General features: G+C 42.7%; 1 protein-coding gene across 1 annotated transcript in view; it reads right to left on the minus strand.

Annotated features, from left to right (window-relative positions):
* CASR (calcium sensing receptor) overlaps positions 1–3240 on the minus strand; it is a 74555-nt gene extending 71315 nt beyond the window's left edge. Inside the window, exon 1 of the mRNA XM_075197443.1 lies at positions 2548–3240. The gene's annotated coding sequence lies outside the window, so the exon portion shown is untranslated. The remainder of the gene's footprint in view (positions 1–2547) is intronic.
* Between the last annotated feature and the right edge of the window lie 9995 nt (positions 3241–13235).

Here is a 13235-nt window from a genome sequence, read left to right on the forward strand (position 1 = left end):
TACTCTGTCTGTATGAAAACCTGACTGTATCATCATAACACTGACAGAAACTGTGTGTGGCAATTAAACACATATAAATACTGAATACATTGTATGAAAGCATTAGATTGTTGTTTTTTTTTTTGGGTGGGGGGGGGTTCGGTAATGATTCTCCTCTAGAACGGTGTAATCTGTCTTCTCCAAAATACTCGGTGAAGGAGGTTTTGAATTACTTGTGACATTTGCTATTAAGCATCATTTCTGTCCTATCCAATTACATTTTGCAGCTATTTTAATTTAAAATGTTGCCATGTACAAGTGGATCCATTGTCCAGGGAGACATCATTGTGGGATCAGAATCATTTAGCACAGACATGGCCAACTTGTGGCTCTCCAGCTGTTTGTGAACTACAAATACCAGCATGCCCTACTGAAAAGCATGCTGGGACTTGTAGTTTCACAACTCTTGGAGAGCCACAGGTTGGCCAGAAATGATTTAACATCTGTCACGCTGGGCAGATTTGTTTTGCCTTCTTCTGGATCTACACAATGTAACTGAACTACTTACTGTATAATATCTGTAACACCACAGTACAGATGTCAGACATATTATAGTCATTATACAATGCCTGGATTGGAACGTTGTACAGAGTACTCTTGCTACATGTATGTGTGTATATAGACTAGGTATGAATACATGTATGTGTATATAGACTAGGTATGGATACATGTATGTGTATATAGACTAGGTATGGATACATGTATGTGTGTATATAGACTAGGTATGAATACATGTATGTGTGTATATAGACTAGGTATGGATACATGTATGTGTATATAGACTAGGTATGGATACATGTATGTGTGTATATAGACTAGGTATGGATACATGTATGTGTGTATATAGACTAGGTATGGATACATGTATGTGTATATAGACTAGGTATGGATACATGTATGTGTATATAGACTAGGTATGGATACATGTATGTGTGTATTTAGACTAGGTATGGATACATGTATGTGTATATAGACTAGGTATAGATACATGTATGTGTATATAGACTAGGTATGAATACATGTATGTGTATATAGACTAGGTATGGATACATGTATGTGTGTATATAGACTAGGTATGGATACATGTATGTGTGTATATAAACTAGGTATGGATACATGTATGTGTGTATTTAGACTAGGTATGGATACATGTATGTGTGTATATAGACTAGGTATGGATACATGTATGTGTGTATTTAGACTAGGTATGGATACATGTATGTATATATAGACTAGGTATAGATACATGTATGTGTATATAGACTAGGTATAGATACATGTATGTATATATAGACTAGGTATAGATACATGTATGTGTATATAGACTAGGTATGGATACATGTATGTGTATATAGACTAGGTATGGATACATGTATGTGTATATAGACTAGGTATAGATACATGTATGTGTGTATATAGACTAGGTATGGATACATGTATGTGTATATAGACTAGGTATAGATACATGTATGTATATATAGACTAGGTATGGATACATGTATGTGTATATAGACTAGGTATAGATACATGTATGTGTATATAGACTAGGTATAGATACATGTATGTGTATATAGACTAGGTATGGATACATGTATGTATATATAGACTAGGTATGGATACATGTATGTGTATATAGACTAGGTATAGATACATGTATGTGTATATAGACTAGGTATGGATACATGTATGTGTATATAGACTAGGTATGAATACATGTATGTGTATATAGACTAGGTATGGGTACATGTATGTGTATATAGACTAGGTATGAATACATGTATGTGTATGTAAATCTCATATTCTTACAGATAATAGAGCATTAACCTATTCACAACAATTCTGCAAATCTAGGTACCAAAAATCATCCGTGTAAACGAGTTACAGAGGACAGAAACAGACGGATTTTGGAATATCAGGATATCCCACTGACACAAACTTTCTTCAGCCCATGATTATATTATATAAAGAATTTATTGCCATTAAATCTCCCAGGTCATTCAGTGCTCTGCAGTATGACATGACCTGTGCAGACAGCATTAGACACACAGCCACAGATAGAGATAGATATATATATATATATACATCACACAATCATCTTAATATATGTGGGTCCCAGATAAAAGATTTGCAGCACATTTGTGGCTCAGCGCTGAGCATCAGACCAGCAGCAAAACAACGTCACAGTCTCTACCAGTAATAGCGCAATACTGTTACTGATGTACTATTATAACCCAGCCTGAGGGCACACAGGGCAACCTCACAGAACCGGGTAACTCTGCAGTGTGACCTTTACAGAATGTCATTATTAGTGCATGTGCCCCGGGCTATGGCAGGCAAAGGGTTAACACTGATTAATGCCGCTTTACTAATGAGGATCAGATATGTGATTCATTAAACAGATCTGAGATCACAAACTGTAACTTCTCAGAGATGATATTGTATCACTTACATACAGGTTATAATAAACTTATTACACTACAGCCAGACATTGCCCAAATCTGCACTCACCTGGACGGAGCCGGTGGGGAGCCCGGGCTGGGATTATAGGGGTCCGGAGTCCTTAAATCCTTGATGTCTCCTAATTAGTCCCCCGGTCTGTAGATGCACAGACCCCGAATAGGAAGACTTGTAACTATCACACATCCACACACTGGGCTACCTATAGATTGTGTCCTATATGTCTTGTGCTACCTATAGATTGTGTCCTATATGTCCTGTGCTACCTATAGATTGTGTCCTATATGTCCTGTGCTACCTATAGATTGTGTCCTATATGTCCTGTGCTACCTATAGATTGTGTCCTATATGTCCTGTGCTACCTATAGATTGTGTCCTATATGTCTTGTGCTACCTATAGATTGTGTCCCTATAGACAATGCACAGGTGATATCTGCGTCAGTCCTGCTGGGACCCCTACACTGATATAACACTATAACACAGTACAATACAATAGAGGGATTACAGCAAACCCCCCTCTACAGACCCCCATACACACTAATGTCCTTATATGCTAAGGTACAGCTAATGCCCATATACACAGCAATGTCCATATACATTAGCACACAGCTAATTCTCATATACACAGCAATGTCCCGGTATATCAGTTTACAGCCAGGACAACCAGAACTCCAGAAGCCTATAGATGAGTTTCCATAGACCTGTTCATATATATTCTACCTGCAGTCCTAAACTTCCTACATGTGATCCTGTCTGCATATAATGTTCTTTCACCTATATTACCGATGCCATCATCCTTTCACCATCACTCCCAACATCCACAATCTGTCCCCTCCTGTGATATCTCACACACAGCACAGTCCTGGTTGTATTGTGCCCACTTCTCACTTAGCACCTGATTTCCATCACTCCCCTTCCTCTAATTCACTTTCCTCTCATTGCAGCCTCTGATTCTCCCGGAATATCCCGCACACTTCTCATGCACACAATATATAATGTAATATATCCCGGGATCTCCTCTGTGTCTGTATCCTGCACTCCAATCCCTCTTCTCCTCTTCTCTCTCCAGCCTCAATTTCCAGACAGTGCCCGGAGCTCACCCCGCACAGTACTGCGTGTCTCCACTAGGGGGCTCTAGCTGCAGCTTATTCCCAGCAGATACATTGATGTCACATATGATGTAATTAACCTCACAGGTAACAGTGACAGGACGGATAAATGTTTAATGCAACAATATCAACTCCTTTGTAAAAATGTGATAAACACAAGAAATGATATTAATATAAAGTAAACAAATCCTTCGTGTAAAAGGTAAAACATAATCATTCCACATAGTTATATCCTAATAATATGATTAAATATTTATGTTATGAGATGAGATATATAATATTTATATATATATATATATATATATATATATATATATACATACACACACACACATATATATATATATATATATATATATATATATATATATATATATATATATACACATGAGATTGAAAGAGATAGATTGATAGAGGTAAATAGACAGATGTGAGATAGATTATACTTGTCTACTCTCCCGGAAGGCTTCCGAATTTCGGGGAGTCCTCCCAGACTCCCGGAAGAGTAGGCAAATCTCCCGGATTAACCGAAATTTGCGGCATTGAATGACAGGGGCGGGGCTTAATCTCAACATTAAGTCCCGCCCCCGCTATTCAATGTCGGGAATTTCAGCACTTTGTAGTGAGGGCGGGGCTATGGTGACGCCACAACATCACCACGCTCCCTCCTACCCCCCCTGTCACATGACTTCTCGCGGGGGTGAAGTTTTGAAAGTTGCCATGTATGAGATAGATGGATAGATTTATTGACAATTACATTAAGTTTATGCAAAGAGTCAATATTTGCAAAGTTGTCCCTTCTTTTTGAAGACCTCTGCAATTCGCCCTGGCAGCTGTCAATCAACTTCTGGGCCACATACTGACTGATGGCCGCCCATTCTTGTCTAATCACTGCTTGGAGTTTGTCAGAATTTGTGGGTTTTGGTTTGTCTATCCACCTCTTAAGGTGATCTATCATACTGGAAAAGGCATTGTTCATTACCAAACTGTTCTTGGATGGTTGGGAGAAGTTGCTCTTGGAGGATGTTTTGGAACCATTCTTTATTCATGGCTGTGTTCTTAGGCAAAATTGTGAGTGAGCCCTGTCCCTTGGCTGAGAAGCCACCCCACACATGAATGGTCTGATGGTAGCGCTCACCTTTCCTTCTCCGGACAAGGGTTTCTCCAGATGTCCCAAACAATCACAAAGGGGATTCATTAGAGAAAATTAAAATGTAAAGCTTCCAGTCTGTTATTCTAATTCAGTCAGCATGACAGAGTGATATCCAGCCTTGTCCTCGTCAACACTCTCACCGGTGTAAACGAGAGAATCACTAACCTGATGTCAACTGTTCCTCTTGTGTCAGGGTTGAAATGCAGTGGAAATGTTGTTTTTGGGATAAAGTTCATTGTCATGGCAAAGAGGGACTTTGAAATTAATTGCAATTCATCTGATCACTCTTCATGACAGTCTGGAGTATATACAAATTGCCATCATAAAAACTGAGGCAGCAGACTTTGTGAAAAATAATATTTGTACCATTCTCAAAACTTTTGGCCATAACTATAGATATGAGTAAAATGTATAGATAGATATGATATATAGGGGCAGAGTCAATTTGGCCACTTTAATCTAGGATTAATACGGCGTTACCTTTAATACGGTAATTTTAACCCAGATTTTTACTCGAGGCCCCAAGACGTGTGAGCAAAAATCAGCGTTAAAATTACTGCACTAACGGTAATACTGCGCACTTTTACCGTACTAATAGTGCGCAGACCGTGTTATTCCTAGAATAACGCGGCCGAATTGATTTGGTCCCATAGAGAGAGAGATTGAAAGAAAGATAGATAGTTTGATGAAACCAACTGAGAGGACTGAGCAGTGAACCATTTATAAGCTGGTTCTGTACCGTAGATGAACAGCTTTAGATAATGAGCTGGTGGTAAGATGTATACGGCTATTTCCCTTAAAACAAGAAGCATCTACTACAGGCCTGGCCAACTTGTGACTCTCCAGGTGTTGTAAAACTACAAGTCCCAGCATACCTTGCCGGCTATTGGCTAACTATCTACTGGCAGAGCATGCTGGGACATGTAGATTCACAACACCTGAAGAGCCACAGGTTGAATAGGCCTGATCTAGGTGTCATTGTGGCCCTGTATAAGTGCTGATGGAGGTCTTGGTCGTTAGGTCTGCAGGTCTACAGATAAAGCTTAGGGTAGGTTTAGAGTTAGAACGTGGACTAACGTTAGGACTATGTATGGGACAGGAATAAGACTGTTATGTTAAGGTTTCTGATAGTAATGTTTTTTTGTTGCCATTTTTTTCTTTTAAAGTTGACCCAAGAGACCATCTGTTCCCCCACGTCAGGCACCTTCTGCTTGGTCTCTATGTCTTCCTCTATAACCCTCATGTCCTGCTTGTTGCCCCCATGGGCACAGGCTTCTCTCACACTGTACAATGTAACTGGTTCTTTTCTTCCACTCCCCGTTGTATAACGCTGCAGACCTCCGTGGTGCCTTATATATAAATGATTATAATAATAATGAGGATGCTCAGAGTGGGCACACACCATGTCTGATAATCACACCCCTCCTGAGCTGGGGCGGCCACGGCTTCCTCGAATATCTCATGATTAGGAACACAAGCAAGAAGGTGAAAAAAATCATTGATTATTTAAAATAAGAGTTATCCCTTTTCCAAAGCTTGGTGCTATACACACAAGAGTATCAACCATAACTTCTTCTAATATACATTTTAATGACATCAATTACATCCAGCTTACAGACTGCTGGGACTTGTAGTTGTACAACAACTGGAGAAACATGCGCTACTTAAGAGTTTCCTACCTGTCTTTTCTTACTGCCAGCGGCATCTTATGCAAATGAGGAGACAAACTCAGCCTAGAAATATAAAAGAAAGATGGCTTCTTCCACTGTAGCTTTGGTGAGAGGAAGTAATGACACAAGTTTCCGTCTTATCTGATAGTATAGATTCGGGGCCGCAGACAGCACAGAGTATATCACAATATATTTTTGTTAGTGTGTTACAGAGATGGAATTCCTGAAGAATAATAAACACATAGAAGCAGACTGAGCGGGGGATTTAATAACACCCCCCCCCCCCCCCCCCCAAACCGTTCTACATTGTGCTCACTGATGACAAAACACTGAGAGATCTGAGGGCTCTTGTCCTCTCTCTGCTGAGTCTGCAGATCTGTCAGTGACACCTCGGGGCAGCCACAAGCAGGAGTGTAACCCAAGTGCTGTGAGAACTGATCTGCCGGGATTATTTATACACATGTAGGGCCGTGTCTGCTAAGGAGCGTTCTTATAGCTGGCACTACGCAGTCAGCATTAGCTGGACGTTAATTACCAACCAATGAGCTTTTAAGGATATTTAAATCTTAATCTATAATAGGAGTTTTAGCCTCGTTATCTGGCTGTTGGTGGTGAGTCTAACAGTGATGGGGATGTAGTGTGGAGCACAATCAGCATCTCATAGTGGGACTTTATTTCCCCCTTTTAAAGCCCTGGGGTATCAACTGAGGGTAGTATTCACCCCGTCCCCCATTTTTATCTGTCTCTCCTTTTACTTTTCACTACTATCGGGGGTATATTTACTAAACTGCGGGTTTGAAAAGTGGAGATGTTGCCTATAGCAACCAATCAGATTCTAGTTATCATTTATTTAGTACATTCTACAAAATAACAGCTAGAATCTGATTGGTTGCTATAGGCAACATCTCCACTTTTTCAAACCTGCAGTTTGTCTTCCATCTGTCCCTTCTCTATTCCCTTATATGATTTCTCTCTCTCACTCTCTAACTCATCCTCTATATCTACCTGTTCCTGCTCCTATTTTCATGATGGATTTGAAATGTAATTATAGTTTATTAACCTTCATAATGATGACCTTTGCAAAACTATTACAAAAGCATATGCATATAAATAAGATTGCATTTGGCTTTGCGGCATAAAATCAATCATCAAGTTTTGGCCGGATAAGGACACTTTGTAAGGCATTGTAAGATTACCTGGTTTGTATTATGTCAGACTGTGACTTATGTTTGTCTTTACTTAATGTTTAATTCTACAGTGATGAGATGGTCAGCATTAAATATAACCCTGCTCCATCGGGGAATCTGCACCTCTGGGATGAGCCGTTATGTTAATATTAAGCATAGTTTTCCTTACATGCAGCACAGTAGTATAATAACCCTAAATGTGCTTTATTATAAAGTTATATAACAGGAGCCCGTTCTGTATGTAGGTGACCTGGTATATAGATCCGACCACTTGTTCCACTGCAGTGACAGCCATATCGGCTCCTACACACAGGTGAGTACCTGCTATCCACTTCTAGCTCCGGCCAATGGAGGAAGAAGGGGGGAGAAGGGGAGATCTTGTGCGTTGTATGTTATTTTGGGGCCCCTTTATTCCTAGTTCTGCTGCTGACTGTGGCATTGCATGCAAATGAGAGAGGAGGCAGATTGAGCAGGCACTCTAATAGATTAAAAACAAAGATGGAGCAAATCTTTATCCGGATTTGCTAGGTAGAAATTAGTGTACACTTTAAGCAAACTCGGAAATATTATTATAAAATGAGGCAAAATATATTTTGATAGTAAAAAACCTAGTTAAATATTTCAGTTTGATCAGGTACCAATGACAGAAGTGAAGATTCTCTTCTATCGGCGTCTGCTCACGACAGATACGTTTCAGTGGACGACGAGTGAGGTTTATTGTCTGGGCCGCTGTGTGGGCTGAAAGCTCCTGTGATCCAGGTGGGGAATTCCGCGTCTGGCTGTTTACGGTAAGGCGGCCGGGAAGCGCTGACCTCAGCGTATTTTTCCTTTTGCTCCACGTTTTCTTATCTCTTGTTTTCTCTCTGAATGAGCCGGGAGATGGTGATTACCATCACTGGGATATGAGTGAGCAGCTCTGTGCTATCTGGGGCATCTGGGGCCCCTATGGGTGGACTGAGCGGAACCAATATATCAGCTTGGCTGTCACACTCGCTCCACTGCTGGAAAAGTACTAGAACTTGGCAGAAGAAGTGATGGAGCCGATCGCACAGAGACATAAATAGGACACAGGATCCGGTGAGGTCATTGCAGGTACTAAGGGTCATGTGTAATAGCGGCAGTGCTCCTTTATGATGCGTTGTAGCCGTATTGTGGGATCTGTGTAACGTTACTGGTTGTTGTCCACTAGGGGGAGCCAAAGTACACTGGAATGGAATATTATTATCACTATTATTCTTAGTAGTTGTATTTTTATTATTATTATTATATTATTATTATTGTTATTATTATTATTATTATATTATTATTATTGTTATTATTATTGTTATTATTCTTATTATATTATTATTATTATATTATTATTATTATTATATTATTATTATTGTTATTATTATTATTATTATAATATAATAATATAATAATAATAATGTTCATATGCTGTGTGTTCCGAAATGGAACTTACGGCAATGAACACAATTCATATCTGAACGCACAGGACACAGCTGCCTATGACTTAAAGGGCCGGTACAGAGGTGGGACAGGGCAGAGGTACGTAGGCAGCGTACAGTAAGGGCGTTGAGGGTGCTACATCGCAGGTGAGGCTCTCGTCATTTGCCCCAGCTACAGGGCAGATGTAAGTACCGACTGATAGTGATGACTGACACGGAATAATCTTTGTGTTAAAAACAGATTCAAATAAAAAAACACATCTCGAGATCCGCTGGGATATGAATACGGGTGGAAATATGCACAAAAATTCCGTTGTGTTCGGACTTGAGTCAGGCCCTATATATATATATATGTACTGTATAATAGAAGTGGACTAAATCTATCCAGCATGCATTATACATTATAGTATTTATATAGTACAAGAAGGATATGGGAAGGACCAAAAAGGACTTGTAAGACATCTCGCAGTCTTTACCCCTTTGGGGACGTCTCCTCACGTCCTCATTGGTGGTACAGACAATAATGGTGATTGGTGCAGAACAGTCTTCTTGTGACCTTTCCCCCCAGGGATTATACGGTGAGCGGGAGGAATAGTAGGGTCGGGGGAAGCAAACATGTGGCTGCAGGAAAGGAGATCTGTTGTTGTCACATGAGATATAACAGTGCACATACTGTATATATGTGTGTAGGTGTTTATATAGGAGTGCAATGTGTAGTAAGGATGGTCCTTTATGTATCCACCCATGTCTGCAATCAGAAATGATTTAGAAGCACTAGGCACGGCCCCAGGGCTGTGGCCCACCCCCGTCAGGATACAGCCATGTCCCCGTTGTGTCGCGGCCAATTCCCCTTAACCATACTTGACGACTTTTCGTTTTTTTAATTCCGGGAGATCCCGGAGGGGGTAAGGGGCGTGGCGGGGCCGATCGCGTCATTCTGGCCCCACCGCCATCGACAGAATTGATATTATGTCGCAGACGGTGGGGCCAAAATGACGCGATTCCCTGTGAATTGCGTCATGGAGGCTTACATCTTACACACCTCCTAGTGAAGTGAGCAGGATGCAAGAGAATTGTCTGCTCTCCCAGGAGTCTGGGAGACCTACCTGGAGTTCGGGAAAAAGGGGGATGTGGCCATGGTGCAAAGGAGCGTGGTCAAAGTGCAATGGGGGTGAGGTCACCCCGCCAGAGGGCTGCCTAACCCCCACTAATATTAAATTAATTGCCCCTACTCCATTAAATTAATAGTCTGTGAGGATGGATAGAGGGACTGACAGGCTGAGGGGGAGACACTCACATGCTGAGGGAGATACTGAGGCTATGAGAGAGGGAGATCACAGGCAAAGAGGGAGACAGAGGGAGAGACACCTGCTGAGTATTACCTAGATGGCTGGAGTGCAACTTGTAAAATGGAGGCGCTGGTGGGCTGTCCAGGGGGCGGAGGGTCCTCTGCTGAGCACTCGTCACAACAAGGCAGCAGCTTACTGGGCTAACCACGCCTTGGTCAGCCTGCCAATCAGCACTAAGTGGGAGGGTGAGTGGGCGGGTATACCTGACTCAGGTAGGAGCGTCCTGAGCTGCACTGCACAGTATCTCCTTAGTGTCCCCATGTGGTGCTAATAGTGGGCGGAGAGCCTCTGCAATATGGTATAGCCGCCGCCACGCTGCTCATAGTACAATCCACTGGCGCTGACTCTGCCTCAGAGCTGGATTAAGGCTCTGGGGGGCCGGGGCATTTAAGCCGGGGGGGTCCTATGATGTTATATGGTTATCATTTTAGACAAATTTTACAGAAATACACAGCCAATACTGTTATGCACACAGCTCTGCCTTCACGAGCAGTACGATGTGAAGCGGGACATACCTCCCAACTGTCCTTGCAGTCGGACAAAATCCTGACTAAGTGAGACAGTCACCCAAATTCAGGACTGGTCCGCCAGATTCAGGACAATTGGTAGATTATCCTGCTCTCTCCTACCTGTTCTTGTCACTGTCACCACCTGTGGCTGCTGGTGTCTTTAGTTGCTGCTTGCCTGAATCCTGGAATGTTGGGGGCCCTATTTGGAAAAAAAATATATACATTTAACATTTAATTTAGAAAACTCCAACCACCCCCAGCGTTAAATCAATAGCACCCACATTTAATAATGAGGCCCCAACATTAAAATATAAATTAATAGCATACACAATTAATTAATAGACCTATTTCCCTCCACCCAGCCCCAGCATTAAATTAATAACATTTACGTTTAATAAATATTACCCATCCCCAGCATTAAATAATTAATATTCACATGTAATAAATAGCCCTCCTTCTCCCCAAACTTAGTCCCCACCCACAGTCCACCATTAAATTAATAGGTCACATTAAGAAAAAACCCCTCCCCTTCCCTCATTACTTTAAAATAACCCCTTCTTCCATCATTACAGTAAGACAAATCACCTCACTTCATTATATTAATACAGATCCACCCCCCTCCCTTATTACATTAAGAAGATAACCCCCCCCCTCCCCCCTCACACACTGACCTGCATCCAGCAGAGCCTCCTCTGTCTCGCATGGGAGGGCAGCTGGTCATGTGATGTGTCCCATGTGACCTGTCAGAGGAAGGCCAGAGAGAACGATCCCAGAGACACAGAAGAAAGACAGGGAGGACTGACACAGACACACGCACATATAGAGCAGAGACACAGACACAGACACACATACATACATACATACATACATACATGTAGAGCAGAGACACAGACACACACACATACATACATACATACATACATACATGTAGAGCAGAGACACAGACACAGACACACATACATACATACATACATACATGTAGAGCAGAGACACAGACACACACACATACATACATACATACATACATACATACATACATACATACATGTAGAGCAGAGACACAGACACACACACATACATACATGTAGAGCAGGGACACAGACACACACACACATATAGAGCAGAGACACAGACACACATACATACATACATACATACATACATACATACATACATACATACATGTAGAGCAGGGACACAGACACACACATACATGTAGAGCAGGGACACAGACACACACATATAAGGTAAGAGAGAGGGGACGGATCAGCTGCAGGACTTTTTTTTTTCAATTGCAAAAACTGCAGCTCGGTCGGGGGGCCCCTGAGAGGGAGGGGGGGGGGCTCGGATCACGTGCCCCCTGTGCCCCCTCCCCCCTTAATCCGGCTCTGCTCTGCCTCAGCCCCAGATGTGCACCTGGGGCTGTGACTTGTGTAATAATAGGGGTCCGTGGCGCCCCCTCCGCCTTGTGCCCTGGGCAGCTGCCCCACCTGCACTGGTCTCGCTACAGACCTGTTGCCCCATACATAGCTCACTGTCCTCAACATTTATACCTGTGGGACAAACATGTCACTGGGAGGGACAGTGGAACAGAGCCCTACAATCAGACAGTTGTCAGGTAGGTGACAGTGCCTCAGACTGTGAAATGAAGTGAAAGTTTAATTTTAGCAGATTGTTGTCACATAGACCTGCCCCAGGAATCAGAGCCCCAGGAATCAGAGCCCCAGGAATCAGAGCCCCAGGAATCAGAGCCCCTGGAATCAGAGCCCCAGGAATCAGAGCCTCTGGAATCAGAGCCCCAGGAATCAGAGCCCCAGGAATCAGAGCCCCTGGAATCAGAGCCCCAGAAATCAGAGCCCCAGGAATCAGAGCCCCTGGAATCAGAGCCCCAGGAATCAGAGCCCCAGGAATCAGAGCCCCTGGAATCAGAGCCCCAGGAATCAGAGCCCCAGGAATCAGAGCCCCTGGAATCAGAGCCCCAGGAATCAGAGCCCCAGGAATCAGAGCCCCTTGAATCAGAGCCCCAGGAATCAGAGCCCAAGGAATCAGAGCCCCTGGAATCAGAGCCTCTGGAATCAGAGCCCCAGGAATCAGAGCCCCTGGAATCAGAGCCCCAGGAATCAGAGCCCAAGGAATCAAAGCCCCAGGAATCAGAGCCCCAGGAATCAGAACCCCAGGAATCAGAGCCCCAGGAATCAGAGCCCCAGGAATCAGAGCAGTGGCGGATCCAGAGGGGGGGGGGGGGGGGCGATTGAAGAGCCCTTGGAATCAGAGCCTCAGGAATCAGAGCCCCAGGAATCACAGCCCCAGGAAT

This window comes from Mixophyes fleayi, chromosome 2 (genome assembly GCF_038048845.1).
Source record: "Mixophyes fleayi isolate aMixFle1 chromosome 2, aMixFle1.hap1, whole genome shotgun sequence".
Taxonomy (NCBI): domain Eukaryota; kingdom Metazoa; phylum Chordata; class Amphibia; order Anura; family Limnodynastidae; genus Mixophyes; species Mixophyes fleayi.